Genomic DNA, 15,687 nt, shown 5'->3' on the forward strand with positions numbered 1-15,687 from the left:
AAGTCGATTTTATTCGATATGAGGATGGCCACCCCGGCTTGCTTACGAGGACCATGTGCGTGGTATATTTTTTCTCATCCTTTCACCTTCAGCCTGTGTATGTCTTTTCCCATCAGATGTGTCTCCTGGAGGCAGCATATTGTTGGATTTGTTTTTTTAATCCATGATACCAGCCTATGTCGCTTTATTGGAGAGTTTAAGCCATTAACATTCAGAGTTACTATTGATATGTGGTTTGAACTTCCATCCATGTTTGATTGTTTATCCTTTTTAAAAAAAAAAAAAAAATTTAGTTTGTCTCTCCATGATTGTCTTTCCCCTTGCCCTCTGTCTTTACTGCGGCACTTCCCACTGATGGTTTTGGTTATTGTTTTTCATTTCTTCCTCGTGTAGTGTTTTGCTCAAAATGCTTTGCAATGCTGGTTTTCTGGCTGCAAATTCTTTTAACTTTTGTTTATCATGAAAGATTTTTATTTCGTTGTCATACCTGAAGCTTAATTTTGCTGGATACAGAATTCTTGGTTGGCATCCATTGTCTTTCAGTGTTTGAAATACATTGTTCCATGACCTTCTTGCTTTCAGTGTCTGTGATGAAAAATCCGTGGTTAACCGTATTGGTTTACCCCTAAATGTAATATGTCTCCTTTCTCTTGTAGCTTTTAATATTTTCTCTTTGTTCTGTATATTGGATATCTTCATAACAATGTGTCTTGGCGTTGGTCTACTGTGATTTTGTGTGCTCGGTGTCCTGTATGCATCTTCAATTTGTATATCTGTTTCCTTTTTTATTTCTGGAAAGTTTTCTGTAATTATTTCCTTCAGCAAGTTTCTCATTCCCTTGGTTTGAATCTCTGTACCTTCTTCTATCCCGATGACTCGTAAGTTCGGTTTCTTAATGTTATCCCATAATTCTTGGATGTTTTTCTCGTGATTTTTTACCAGCCTTTCTGAGTTGGCTAGACTCTTTTCAAGATGGTATATTTTGTCTTCATTATCTGATGTTCTGGTTTCTACTTGCTCCACTCTGTTAGTGATACTCTCAATTGAGTTTTTAATTTGGTTTATCGTTTCCTTCATTTCTAGGATTATTGTTTGATTATTTTTTATAGTCTCTATCTCCTGATAAAGATGCTTAACTTCTTCTTTTATCTGTTTGTGAAATGCATTCTCAATGTGTTCTTTAGCTGCTTGAATTTGCTGTCTTGTATCCTCTTTAAGGTTCCATTCCATCTGTCTTAGGTGTTCCTTGAGTTCTTTATATGACCATTTTTCTGATGACTCTAGGTCCTCCTGAATATTTAGGCTGTCCTGCGTTGTTTGTACTCCTTTTCTTCCTTGTTTTTTGAAGCTGCTCATGTTGCTTCTTGTTCTGTTTGACTGCTGAGTTACTGTTTACTCCTATAAATTAGTTTGATGCTTGGGAGGAAAGGTATTTGAAGGGAAGGGAAGAAGTCTCTAAAGAGAATGAGAGTAGGCAGGTAGAATTCAAGAAAAAAGGGGGGATAAGAAAAATGAGAAGACTAAAGAAGAAAAAGAATAGGAACTAAAAAAGAAAAAGATTAAAAAAAATAATAATAATAATTAAAAAAATTTAAGTTAAAATTAGTAGAAAAAAAATTTAAAAAAATATTTTGTAAAAAAAAATTAATAAAACAACAAGAAAGAAAAAAATGAAAATGAAAGAAAAACCTAAATCAAAAAAAAAAAAAAGGAGAAAAGAAAAAGAAAAAAAAAAACCTAATAAATGCAGTCTTAGAGTTTGATTAACTTCTCTTCCAGTAGATGGCGCTGTGCCCACCAGGTCAAGTTTCTCCTGTCAATACGCGGGAACCAATCACTGTGCAGCAGCTCTTCCCAGACTGGGCGAGTCTCCAATCCTGAGTGTCTAGGGCCTCCTCTTGTGTCTAGTCACTTCCCACTTTTTCTCTAGCCAGGCCCCTCTCACCACAATACTGGCTACACGCCAAGTCTGCTGCTCCCGGGAGCCCTGTTTTCATGAACGACTGGGCACACTCTTCCAGTTTGCCATTCCCTCAGACCCTAAGCTTGTAGAGTTTGGGGCTGAGAATCCTCAGCGGCTTTTACTTGCCCTCTGGTATCCACTTCCCGTAGGTGGTGCAAGAGACCTCAGCAGTCAGCCCTGGTGGGAGCGGTATTTCCGCTTGCGGGACCCGCACCACCTCTGATTCCCTCGGGCTGGCTGAAGCACTCACAGGAGAGCTGGGAGGTGCCCTTACGGGAGAGCTGGGAGGGGCTCTTAGAGTTTTCCCGATGTGTGGAGAGGCAAGGCTATGGGATCACACACCTGTTTCAACGCAGTTATCTCCTCCGCAGCAGTCTGATGACACGGTTTCCCTTTGCCGGGAGACTAATTCTACGGGTGGGTCCTTTTCTCCCAAGCCCCGTTTCAAACCTGTGGCCACTACTTATGAAGGCTCGGTAGGCATTTACCTTCGTATGATGAGAAGGGCTGACCAGTTGTTTCAGCGGGATGAATTAATGCCGAGTCATAGCTGTTTGTCTGCGGGAAGCAGGTGACCGGGAGTTTGAATTCAGCGGGTCAGAGCTCAGTGCGTGTTCTCGGATCACTTGGATTTTAAATTGTCGCTCATCTTATCAGCTGTTTCATATAATTCGGCAGTTCATTCGCGCGGTGAAGAGTCTGCTCTATGGTGCTCCACGGGAGGCGGCGCCAGCAGCGGCGGCGGCAGCGGCGGCGGCAGCGGCGGCGGCCTTCGGGACCCCCGGGGAGGGGGTGCGGGTTGGGGGAGGGGAGGCGGCGCCTCAGGGCCGCGCGGTCCGGGTACCAGACACGCAGGAGAGCGGGCGGGGTGGGGGAAAGAAGTTGAGATCTAAATTTAGAGACTGAGCTTGGGAGGAGAGACGGCTGGGGAGAAAGAAGCAAGGTGGAAAGGCGGAGAGGAGAAGGGGAAGGAGAAGGAGAAGGGGTTGAGGGAGCCGGGCGGCTCGGGCTGCAGCCTTACTGCTCGCGCTGAAGTCGTGCTGTACTCCCTTCACCTTGGCTGGATTAGTGGCTGATTCACTCCACCTAGGCCCCTTTCTTGACACGGTGCTGGGTTTTTGTCGACAGATCTCCTTTAATGATCTTTACCTCATCTTTTCAGACGCCGCGGCGCGGGGCTCAGAGCGGCTTACTCACTTCCCGCCGCCATCTTGTGTGGAGTTTCTTTTGTCTCATAGTTTAATCTCTTTTGATATTTTAGCTTCTTTGAAACTTTTTCTTTGGGGGTCCTGTGATGGCTCCGCTGACCTTAAGCTCAAATTTATCTTTTTAAATAACTTCATGTTTAATCCCTTGGATGCCAGGTAGGAGAAGAGGGTAGCTTGGAAGTCAGCATTCAGGGAGAGGGAGACTGACCCACAATCATCTGTCATTCATGCTATCATCTGCCACATGTGTGGGGGCAAAATGTTAGATTGAGATTCCAGGAGGGGAGACCCAAGGATGAACTCTCTCAGCCTCTTTTAGTATCCCAAAGCCCCACATTTTAGAAGGGAAGACATTTTTTTTTCTTCTTTCTCTTTCCTACCTGGTGCAGGGAAACTTGCTTTTAATATATACTCTGGGTCACACAGACTTGTCGTTCAAAGAATGGAAAGATCATTTTATGAGGAGATTCAAGGTGAAGATTCTGAAGAACAATGACAAGGTTGGGGTAAATGGAGCAAGAACAGGAATGTACACAGCCCTGTGGAGGGAGGAGGGGGCACCTGCCAGTGGGTGGAAACCAGCAATGGCAATTGTACCACACCCAGGAAATTTGGTGACTATTCAAAATACGTGGACCTCTTTGTCCCCCAGGGGACGGGAACTGTTTCTTCACATCAACGATGGAAGGGCTAGATCTGTTTTGTAATTTTTTTTTTGGTTGTTGTTGTTTTGTTTTTATTTTTCTCTGAGGGATTGAACCTAGGAGTGCTTTAACACTGGGCCATATCCCCAGCCCTTTTTATTTTTTATTTTGAGACAAGGTCTCTCTGAGTTGCTTAGGGCATTGCTAAGTTGCTGAGGCTGGCTTTGAACTTGTGATTCTCTTGCCTTAGCCTCCTGAGCCTCTGGGATTCTGGGCATGCACTCCGGTATCTGGTTATCTGAGGTCTTTCCCACCCCAGGTAGCCATATTTCAGAGGAAAATGGAAAAGACCTTTGTTTTGTCTTATTTAAAGGTAAATGTGTTGCCACCTGAAGATGCAGAGCCAATGAAGACGTCCTGGGGTCTTAGTTCCAGGATTCATTCATTCTTCCTTGCATAAGCGTTAGTGGTTTACAGTCTCTTCATTTTAAGTCCCTTGAAGGCAAAAATAAGATCCTTCCTATCTATTTATCATCTGTCTAGCTCCCATCTTTCTCTATCTCATGTCTTCTAATAGCATGTTGTTGTTTGGTCCATCATAGAAAGTTGGTAGATGTTCAACTGAATAAACATTTCTGTTGCTGGAAAAAAATAATTTCAACTAACTTCTTTTGACTTGTCATCACTATATTTTAAGAAAGTATCTGCAAATTAGGACTTCAAAACAGATCAAAAATAAAATTCCTAATGAGCTTTTTGGTAGGAAGCACCACACACATACACACACACATACACACATACATATACACACACAGCGTGCGCGCGAGCACACACACACACACACAATTTTTGACTTGTGCATTTAAGAACCATAGAGTAACCATGATAATCCATGGGAAGCTATGATATGTTTCTGTGGCTAGGGAGAGCACGAGGAAATGATACTCACAGGTCATCTTCAAACCATGGCAGCTCAAAGGTACTCTTGCTCCCAAAGTTCCAAAAGTGAAAAAGATAATTGATTTGCTTCTTTACCTCCTCTTATTTTGTATAGTCCCTCTTTTGGTGGAACAGAGATGACATGGGCCATGCAGGATTTCATCAACCCTAAGAGGCCATTGGTTTTAAGACACAGCATTGTTTTTAGGTACCAAGCAGGGTTTAAAAAAAAAAAAAAAGCATTGCCATGGAAACATCCCAAATTCAGAGACATTGGAGACACAAAGATGTAAAAAAATGAATGTTTAGAATCCAAGAAATGTAGATAATATTCTCTCCAGCTTGGCCTAAGGCTTTGCATACTCTAAGTGGCCCATAAATATTTGTTGAATGAGTGAATAAAGAAGGCATTTTTTAATGCCTAAAGGTGGTTTCTAAGAATAGTGAGCCAGGGCTCTTCTTGATATTGCAATTAATCACTGAGAAAAAACAGCATCAGCTGATCTCCGATTGCTAAAAACAAAACACAAACAACAAAATGAGATAGCAGAACTGTACCCTGCCAGCCCATCCTAGAGGAGTTAGGAATAGTGAGATTTCACACCATAGTTCCAGCCCAATAGGCACTTACCTCTGAACAATCAAAGAAGGGATTGTTTTGTGCAAGAAACACACTAAAGTGTGAAGAATGTGCAAATGTGCATGTGTAGGTTAAGGAAGGAAGGTAGATAGAAATATGAGAGTAAACAATTCTTTTTAGAAAAGCTTGCTGGGTTTAACACATGCATCATTCATACATCAGAAAACAGCACACACTGGTGACTCTGTACCCACAGATCTCAGAATCACAGTTTGTAACTTGTGTGTCTCCTCTCAGTGATAAATATGGGCAATATTAATGTCATCTTCTAGCTCCCAAATATATAGCTGACTCTGTTCAACAAAGCTGGTCACATTGTGGCACATAAATCATCTACAGATCAGAAGTCCATAATCTTCAGAGCATTTGCAAAATCTAGGGGCACAGAGTGACAGATCTGAAATATTGATATTCCTACATAGCCCATTCTGCTGGAGGTTTTTTAGGTCTGACACTGACCTCCTTGTAGGTTGGCTTAGTTCCTCTTTTTAGAGGGCAATGAGAGAACCAAGGAGATTTTCAATTAAGAGTAGAAATATAGATTTGGAATAGTGATATGTGTTTTTAACTCTTAACTCATAATTGATAATGGTTGTGTTAGACCCTCCTAAAACCAGTTTGGTTTTCAGAATACGACTAGAATCTCTCAATTCTCATCCAGTTGTGTCAACTGAATGCAACTTGAGAACTTGATCACTATTAGACTCTGTAATTGGAACATTTGTATTTGATTCCAGCAGTCACCTTCCTAGGGCCAGGCACAGGTATCTGAGTCTAGTACCGGCACAGATAATGTTTATTAAGTAGATTAATGATGAAGAAATTGAGAAGCATGTGTCTATTGGTATGATGGTATAGCAACTAGAAGCTTTTGGAGTTATCTAAATTTTGTTTTACAAAATACAATCTGAAGAGTGTAAATAAATACAGTAATCCCCCCTTATCCATGGGGGATACATTTCAAGACCACAGTGGATGCCTAAAACCACTAATCATACCAAACCCTAGATCCAATATGTTCTTCCTATGTGCACTGTATCAATGCCACATAGAAATAGAATTTGTCTGTCCTTCTGTGTTTTGTGATTTGGTGCCTCCTTTGCATCACTACTCTTGAACTTCAGGGCTATTCTTAAATAAAATAAGTGTTACTAGGACACAAGAACTGCTGTACTCTTACAATCAATCTGATAACCAAAAGGGTCTCCATGTGACTAATGGATGGGTGGCATAGACAGCAGGGATATGATGGACAAACAGCTGATTCACATCACACGCAGGATGGAGTGGGATGGTGCAAGATTTCTTCATGCTACTAGAAAGGTGTGCAATTTAAAACTTATAAGTTGTTTGTTTCTGGAATTTTCCACTTAATATTTTCAGTCTGTAGCTGACCATCAGATAACTGAATCCACAGATGGTGGTGGACTGGGGATTACAGTATTATGTAAGGAAAGGAAATTTGTGTTAAAAAATCATTGAGCAGAAGTAAATGTAGCAAGGGTTTTCACACTTTATTATCCCTGAAAGGGTTTTTTAATATTCTTTTTTTTTCACATTTTAAAAAATTGGTGCACATGTACCTTGTCACACTTTTAGGCTAATGTTTATATTCTTTATCACAAGTTTCAAAAGTTAGAAAGGACATGATTTCTGACATTGGTACTGACAGTAAACAATTAAAAAGTCACATAATTCATATTTATTAAAAAGTCACACAACTTTTTAAAAAGTAGACATAGAATTTAAGTATCTCAACAATTTGATTCTTCCTATTTTTTTAAGAAAGTAGCAAAAAATCTATTGAAATTTTATGCCATTTCTTTATTTCATTAGATGCATTATTTATATTCTACTTCTATTATATAATTTTCTTCCTATGGAATATATTTTATGCCTAAGAAATTTTATTTTTTATTTTTTTTGCCCAAGAAATTTTATTGAACACTTTGTTTTACTTCTGTGCAGTAAAAATATGTACATAATCTGAAATTGATATTTGTTTTCATCATTTTTCTAAGGTTCTATATCAGAAAATTCTACCATTGATTTTTAATAATAGATTTTTACTTTTTAAATAACTTTGATATGTGAAGATTATAATTTGAATAAGGCTTGGACAAGTCCTTGGGTAAAAGTTCTTGATCTCTTGATCTCTTGTGAGAAACCAAAAATGGTTCCTGTAAAAGACATCATAGTGTGGATTAACTATTTTACCTCCTCCTATTATTTTTAGAAGTTCCTTAAAAGAATCAGCACCTTTAGCTTGAGTATTCCTTAACCTAAGGAGGGGTGGCTGGCCCTTTTTTTGTGTCTTGATCCTGTCTTGATCCATGAAGGAGGCAGGGTCCTATCTTGCCCACTAGAGAGAGCATACCTAAGCACTATGTGGGGATTATGAATGACAGCAAAGACTTCAACCAGGGAGGTAAGAAAGCTTGAGTTGGTGTAATGAAAATAATATTCTGTTAAGTCTATCAATTAAGTCCCTCTAGCAATCATTATTTAGGGCCCTTAATTTATGCCAGGAACTCTGTTAGGCATATGGAATACAAAGAGTTAAGTAGTAGCACCCTTAGGGAACTCACAGTTTAGGAAAGGTATCATGTTACCTAGTAATAGTGACTCTGTGTGATAAGAATGAATCACTTAGCTCAAAGGAAGTAGGGAAGGAAGACCAAGCTACATAGGGGTATAAGGGGAAACTATTCATTTATTCAACATTATTGATGACTGCCTATGATGTCCCAGGATCTATTTCAATGCACTGTAGATTCAGCATTGAAAGATGGTAAGATGTTTTAGTATATTTGTTTCTCTCATGAAACTTACATGTTAGAGGACAGAAGCAGACACAATAAGACAAGATGCTTGACTTGCATTCTCTTCTTGATACTTTAGCTTGAGAAAAGAGGAAGTTCAAAGACAAGAGTGTTCAAGATAGTGTGACAAGGTTGAAAGACTAAGGACTTGGGGTCTGGTGAAGCTCAGTAACCTGGCAGGATTTCGCACTGCAAGATAACAGCACCCGGTTCAAACTGGCTTAAGTGAAAAAGGAAACATGGGGCTCAGGGAACTTAGCAATCTGGAGTGTAGCTGGTTCTAGACACAGCTCGAACTAAGAGCTCATGCAGTATCAAGAAGACCTATATGTCTCCACCTCTTGATTTTGACCTTGTCTTCATTCTAGGGTTCCATGCGACAAGATAACTGTCAAGAACTCCTGCCTCTTGTCCTTTTCTATTGGAGCTCTGGTGAAAAAGGAGAGAATTTTATTCTTCTCTCAACAGCAAATGTCTTTCTACATCTCAGACTCATGGGATCACCTGTCTGGCTCCTAACTGGAACAGGATGCTCTAATTGGCCAATCCCGAGTCACATGCCGTGCCCTGGAGCCCAGAGTCTCTCTGCCTAAGAAAAAAATCATTGATGTCCCCAGGGAAGAGCAAATGCACATGAATAGCCAACAAACAGTCCCCAGTACATCAATTTCACCCTGCCATTCACTGGGCAGTCAGGATGGGCAGCCGATAGAATAGGACATGAGTGTAGTCAAGAGTCAAAGGCAGGTGAGTGCCACCCGGGGAATGCACAACTCAAGGCTGGTAGGAAAAGACACAGGGACCCTAGGTTCAAGTGGCACAGGGTTTGCCAACAAGAGGGGAGAGAGCATGCATGACATCTACTTGGGCAATGCTTTGCACCCCCATGGCCAGCAGATCTGTTCTGGATCAGATGTGGCTGCACACACCCCACTTGGTGGGCCTAGAAGAGTCCTCTCTCACCCTCTGTGCGAGTCTGAGTTACAGAAGTGGGGGTGGCCTGTCGGAAGGCCATTGATACATGCATCTAAGCAGAACAAAGGCACACTCAGTCTGAAACAAGGTTTCCTTCCCAGGAAAGGTGACAAGCCCAGCACAGGCTGTGCTTGCCTTTTGGTAAGGAAGTGTTCCTGGCCCAAGGCACATTCTGGCCAAGTGGGAGCAGAAAGATGGCCCACACTTGCTCAAATGAGACTGCTTTTCCCAGCACCAGGTTACACTATGCAGAAATGAAGTGAGAAAAATCAACAGAAGCAGGATCATAGAAGGCTGTCTGTGGTAGAATAAGAATGAAGACTTTGGGCACCAGTCTGTGGGGGAATGGGGCAGCCCAGGAGGAGGCTAGTTAGATCTGGGACTCTTGAGCCTGCACACCTGGAGTGAATCTCAGCTCTGCTATTTAGAGCTGTGTAACTTTATCAATTAACTAAAAAACAAATAATTTAGCCTCTTTGTGTTCCAGCTTTCATATCTATGAAATGAAGGTGATGATAACATGTCCTAGTGAATACTGCCTGGTCCCTTGTAACAATGTTGCTACTTTATTGGAGGGACTTTAAGGACCAACTGCATACTTTCTAACTAGCTGGTGGCAGTTGGATGAACTAGGCTAGCATTTGAAGTTTTTGAGTCTCACTTTCTTCCTCTATGGGATTCAGTCAGATGTAGGGTACAGTCTCCTCACTCTGATGTTCTTTATTTGTCAATACAATGTAGCAACAGGCTTGCAATTGAACTTTCACATAGACCTCAGTTGGAAGGCAGGAAACCGACAATCCAAGTGGAACCAAAGCTCTTTAAGCAGAAGATCTCACCTCATTGTCCACTGTAATTCATGAACTCATGAAATACCATCTTCCCATGCTAGGAGCAAATGCCCATTTTTTTTTTTTTTTCCAAACAGATGAGCACAAAGCTGTCAGATGGCTACGAATTTATACAAACCAGGTTCTTCCTCATCCCCTACCCGCAACTATTTTGAGCATTTCAAGCCAAATGAATTCTCCATGTCAGCAAAATTTTACACATGTTATGCAAAAGCACACCACGGAAACACAGAGAAAAAGACATAAATAATGCAAATTGAGCATCCATCTTAGCCCTGGCCAGATGAAGCGGAGGCGGGGGCTACAATTAGCCAGTCTGGGCCTGACAATGGTTATTGTGGCAACATAATCTATGGGAGGTGTCTGTTTAGACTGCACATTTGCAAAGCAGAAATATATGCTTGATAAAATGGAAGGACAAAGAAAAATTATGAGGGGCGGAGAAACAAGGTAGGAGGAGAGAGAGAAACCGAAACTCAAAGACAAGTCAGAGGATGTGCTCACAGAAGACCAGCTTTAGCTTTAAGCAAGGGCAAAAAATGGCAGTATTGCCCTTGAAATCCTGGCCATGGGGTCTTGATCAAGCTGTTGATTCTGTTTGAGCCTCAATGACAAAGAACTGTGAATTATATGTGGAAAATTGTCCGGATGCATCCCTTAGCAGATGGGAAGACTGCGGTGGTAAATGAAATTAACATGCTGCCTCATGGAGAGTGTTCCTGTGCTTTCCCTCTATGGTGCATTCAGAGTATACCATGCCAGGATCATCATGAACAAAATGGTCATTTAAAACAAACACCCCCTTTCTCTGCAGAACTATTACACTAATTCCCTTTTCCAAGAAATTGCCAACTGGTTTGAATTCTTGGAGATTTGGGTTGGAATAGTGAAAGAAGAAAGGAAACTTCTTCCCTCACTCACAGTACACCCTGGCCACTTCGAATTACATCATCCCCCTCGAGAGGGTTCTGCGCGGGGAGCAAATGAGAAATTCAACTATCGTTGGAATGAAGCCTACTCACCTCTTCAGAGGGCGGTGCTGGCCCCAAATTAGTAGTTTCTGCTGAAATTACAATGAAACTTTGATCCCTTGGAGGGTTCCAATGGAGAGACAGACGTTGGGCCCCAGGAACACCAAGTAGTCAGTGCAGCAACAATCTCAAGACAGTGACCCTCACCAGCAGTGTGATGGGAGGTGAGAACCATGGGGGACCACTTTTCTCTGAGCAGCAGCTCTCTGGTGAGCTGACTGGGGTTTCCATAAAGTCTGAATTTCTGGAAACCATCTCATTGGCTTTGTATCTTGGGGGAGTCATAACCCAACAGATGAATACCCAACATCATGATAGTTATTATAATATACAAACTAATGGTAATAGAATGGGTTGCAATCATAAATACATGCATAATGAAAGCTAATACATAATGCTTACTGTGTACCCAACATGGTGTTTTGTACTTTTATACATTTCACATTCAATTCTAGCAAGACTTGGAGACATATACTACTACCAGCTTTGTTCAAATAGTGATGAAACTGGTTCAGAGAAGGGAAGCATCTCCAAGGTCATTGGGGTAGACTGAACACCAAAGTGACCACAAGTTTTCAATCTTCCCAGTTTCCACCCTCTGCAACATGATTCTGCAATTTTTGAAGGTCTGAGGGCTTGCTGTTGACTAATAGAATGAGGCCTTGCTGATAGTGTCCCAATTCTGTACCTGGGTCTCAAGAGAGCACCTACACTTCTGCCCTTTCTCTTGGACCCCTACCAGGCTGCTAGAGGATAAGAGGTCACATGGAGCAGGCATGAACTGTCCCAGTGGAGGTCATATTAGATCAACCTGCTCCTGCAGGCACATGAGAGAGTCCAGACAAGCTCATCTGATTGGCAGAAGTTCCAAACTAATCTGTTGACCAGTGAGTCATGATAGATATTTACCATTTCAAGCTACCAAGTTTTGGGATGGTTGTTACATAGCAGTGAATACCTGAAACAATAACCTAGGTTAGGTTTCCTTACTCCAAGGCTCTTTGCCTTTTAACCTCCAGTTGTTCACAGCACAATCCCAGTTGTGCATCTTGGTCGCCAGCACCATATGCTTGATTCTACCTTTCTCTTTTCAGTTACAGGTTCTGGGAACAGACATTTGTGGTTGCCCCCATTCTTGTGACCCATCTTGGCTCCTTGTGATTGACTTCAGCAGTAAGTAGTGGCCGTAGGATGGGAAGCAGTATGACTGCAGGGTGGGGCGAGAGGAAGGAGACTTCTAGGAAGTGCCAGGAGCATGATTGAAGTGTGGTCATTCAAAAATCTAGGGAAACAACAGATGTTATTGTGATGCGTGTTCTCTGGGGCCTTCTCCCTCTGTTGGCCCCAGCTTTTCCTCCTCATTCTCCTGGGCCCAGGAGGGATGGAGTGTATGCCTTTATTTAGGGATACCTCTCAAAATATTGAGCAACTGGCCCAGACGCAGACCAGTCAAAACCAATGGCTGCTGTAGCACTAGGGCAGAGGTTTGGAGGCCCCAGTTTTTGGATCATGGGGAAGTTGGGGCATAGTTGATAGGGAAGAAGACTCTTGAGAAGGGCTTGGGTCAAAAAGATTTCCCTTGGGTGCAATCACTTGGGGGCAGTCAGGACAGCGAGTGTTGGCTGATGAGTTTTGACTTATTTTCTAAACTTTAACAGCTTGTTCAGCCCCATTGGGGTACGCCAGACAGGACTCAGTGAAAAAATGTATCATGTTCTGTACGTTTCTGCCCAGCAGGTCAAGTAGCCCAGAGCCCAGGGACATGGTGTGCAGTGGTGAGTACCCAGTACCCAGTACAGCCTGCCACACACCAGCTGTCTCAGTGCAGTTGGACAACTTGAACACAATCAATAATTTAAACCTTGAGACTCTTCTGTGTTTTCTAGTCCAGATTCTGAATGATGAGGAATCTGGTCCCAGCCATTTTTCCCTTGAAACAGTTACTTCTTTACAGCAGAGTTATGAAGAACTAAGGTGACCGCTGACGATCAGATCTGACCTCTTCTACCCTGAGATGTCTCAAGAATAAATTGTCGAATTGAGGAAAGCAGATGGTGGAGGGGGCTGCAGGGAGAGAGTAATCCCCTGGGTCTCACAGGCCTTGCAGCACACTGTGCCCCTCAACTGCTAACCTCCATCCTCATTAGCAATTCAACAGTTCTTATTGGACTGAGAAAAGGGCACACCTCATGCCACTTACAAACCTTGGCCTGGGAACTCCTAAATACACTTGGATTCCCAGGAACTTGGTACTGTGGGGTCCTGGAAGGCACCATTGTGTCCATTTTCCCCAAACACCAAGCAGCCTCTGACCCACAGAAGGGACTCCAAGACCATCTGCTGAGAGCACAGGTGAAGAATGAATGAATGAATGAATGGTAACCTCCTTCCCAAGTAGTTGTTTTGAAAAGAACTTGGAATGAACTTTGGAGTCATAGTAATTTGAGTTCAAATCCAGGTTTTGTCACTTAATAGCTTTCAGTTTCTCATGTACAAATATAATAAAACCAACGGCAAAGACTCGCACTTGTGTGAAGTGCTCAGCATAACACTCATAAATGCTTAATAAATTGTAATTGCTCCTCTTCTGCTATGTGTGTTTTATTTCTCTTCATTTTGTATTTTTGATTTTAACATTATTTAACTCACTACTCAGAAATAGTCCTTGCATGTGTTTGGACACTCTTGTTGTGAGCTTCTTCACCTAAATCAAATCCTGATAAATCATCGTATACATCGTCTCTTGGAACACAAAGTCTTTTGTAGCTTTATTTTTTTTTCTTCACCATTTAATTTGCACACACTGAAGAAAAAAGACCCAATTGAACAAGCCCAGAAAGGAATGTCATATACAGTGGTACTTTTCTTCTCTCTCATGTTTATTGCATACTTACAGTGTGTGAGGCCTAGCACAGGCATAACTTCCCAATTCCAGACTCCAATTGGTTTAAACCAACCCTGGTAATGCTCATCAGTGCAGGGCATTCCCCATAGCCAATCACAATGAGATCACCGGCTCTCCATCTCTTTCTCCTGCTAGCCCCTAATGAGGAATCTGACAGCCTTGATTGCTGCCTGCAGCCATCCAGTAGCCTTGAGGGAAACTGGGGAATCCATCTGAGGATGAAGCAGGATGGAGAGAAAGCCATTGCCAGCGTGGAACCACTGGAATAAGCAACTCAGGAGCCTGCTCTGCTGTGGTCCGACACCAGCCACTAAACTCCCTCTACTACTAAACCATTGTGACTTGGATTTTCTGTTACTTGAACTCCAAAGCATTCTATGTCGTCTGGCAACATTCAGATCCAGTTCTTTCTAACCCTAGTGCAAAACTGCTGGCCACTCTGCCTTCTGCTTCCCTAACGATGGGCTTGAAACTCACACCTTTGTTAGCAGCTCACAGACTCACAGTGTCTCAGCCAGCTGGCAACATTTCTGGGCAGTTCATTCTCTGGCTGAAGGTCAAGTTCCCAGGAGATAGATGGTGAACATTTAAGGACACTTTTCAAATTAGTGACTGGTGGCCATTAGAATAAGCTTATATTTTTCTAGAGACAGTAGTTCTCCTTTACCTTGTGGGGATAGTCCAAGATCCTGATGGAAGCCTGATACTGTGGATAGTACCAAATCCTGAAATACATACCTATGATGAAACTTAATTTATAAATTAGACATAGTACAAGATTAACAATAATAAAAATAGAAAAATTACAACATTATAATAATAGTTATCTATATGAATGAGGTCTTTCTCAAAATATTTGTATATTTTGAGACTTATGCATATGTATATGATTTTTTACTTTCCTTACTAAATACTTTAAGTAAAAATAAGAAAATCCTTTAAGTATTTCCTTATTAAATATCTTTTACTTAAAATGAATATAGCTTTTCACTTAAAGAGAGCAAGTTACAGTTTCTCTTTAGCATTATGTATTCTTGTGCTTTGGGGATGTTATTAAGTAACATTAATTAAGTAACATTAAGTAATTAAGGATTACTCTAGCACAGGAACTTGGACACTGCAATGGTGGATTTGATAACTGAGATGCCTACTAAGTGACTAACAGGTGAGTAGTGTATACAGTGTGGATTCACTGAACAAAGGCATGATTATTCGGGGCAAGACCAAGCAGGATAGTAAGAGATTTCATCATACTACTAAAAACGGTGTGCAATTTAAAACTTTTGAATTATTTCTGGAATTTTCCATTTAATATTTTTGGGCTGCAGTTGACCGTGGACAACTGAAATCATATAGCATGAATCTGCATGTAAGGAGAGGCTGTTATATAAAACCTCAACCTGTAATGACTCTGACCAAGAAGGGCTTTGAAAAGAGCAGACTTCAATGGGGACCAGAGAAATAAACAGACATCTCTGATGACTGCTTATCAAATCTTGACGTACTGAACATGTAAAAATGTTAAACTCCTCTGACTGCAATTTAATTTGTACAAGTGCTTAGAAAGAATACTGAATTTATCAGAGCTTGAAGTGCAAAATATTAAAAAATAAATCACTGCTAGTAAAATTGTAGCTCTATCAGGAGATCCATTTGAAAAGACAGTTAAAAAAGTAAATTTGAGGCATATTCATCAAGCGTTGAAACCA

At 41.5% G+C, this 15,687-nt stretch overlaps 1 long non-coding RNA gene across 1 annotated transcript in view; it reads left to right on the forward strand.

Annotated features, from left to right (window-relative positions):
• Window positions 1-14,758, forward strand: part of LOC308644828 — a 35,566-nt gene extending 20,808 nt beyond the window's left edge. The window contains exons 2-6 of the long non-coding RNA XR_014021092.1: window positions 8,585-11,237; window positions 12,168-12,246; window positions 12,811-12,848; window positions 13,232-13,425; window positions 14,114-14,758. This is a non-coding gene — a long non-coding RNA (uncharacterized lncRNA). The remainder of the gene's footprint in view (window positions 1-8,584; window positions 11,238-12,167; window positions 12,247-12,810; window positions 12,849-13,231; window positions 13,426-14,113) is intronic.
• The last annotated feature ends 929 nt before the right edge of the window (window positions 14,759-15,687 follow it).

Source organism: Spermophilus citellus, assembly GCF_964194105.1.
Source record: "Spermophilus citellus genome assembly, chromosome: 3".
NCBI classification, from domain to species: domain Eukaryota; kingdom Metazoa; phylum Chordata; class Mammalia; order Rodentia; family Sciuridae; genus Spermophilus; species Spermophilus citellus.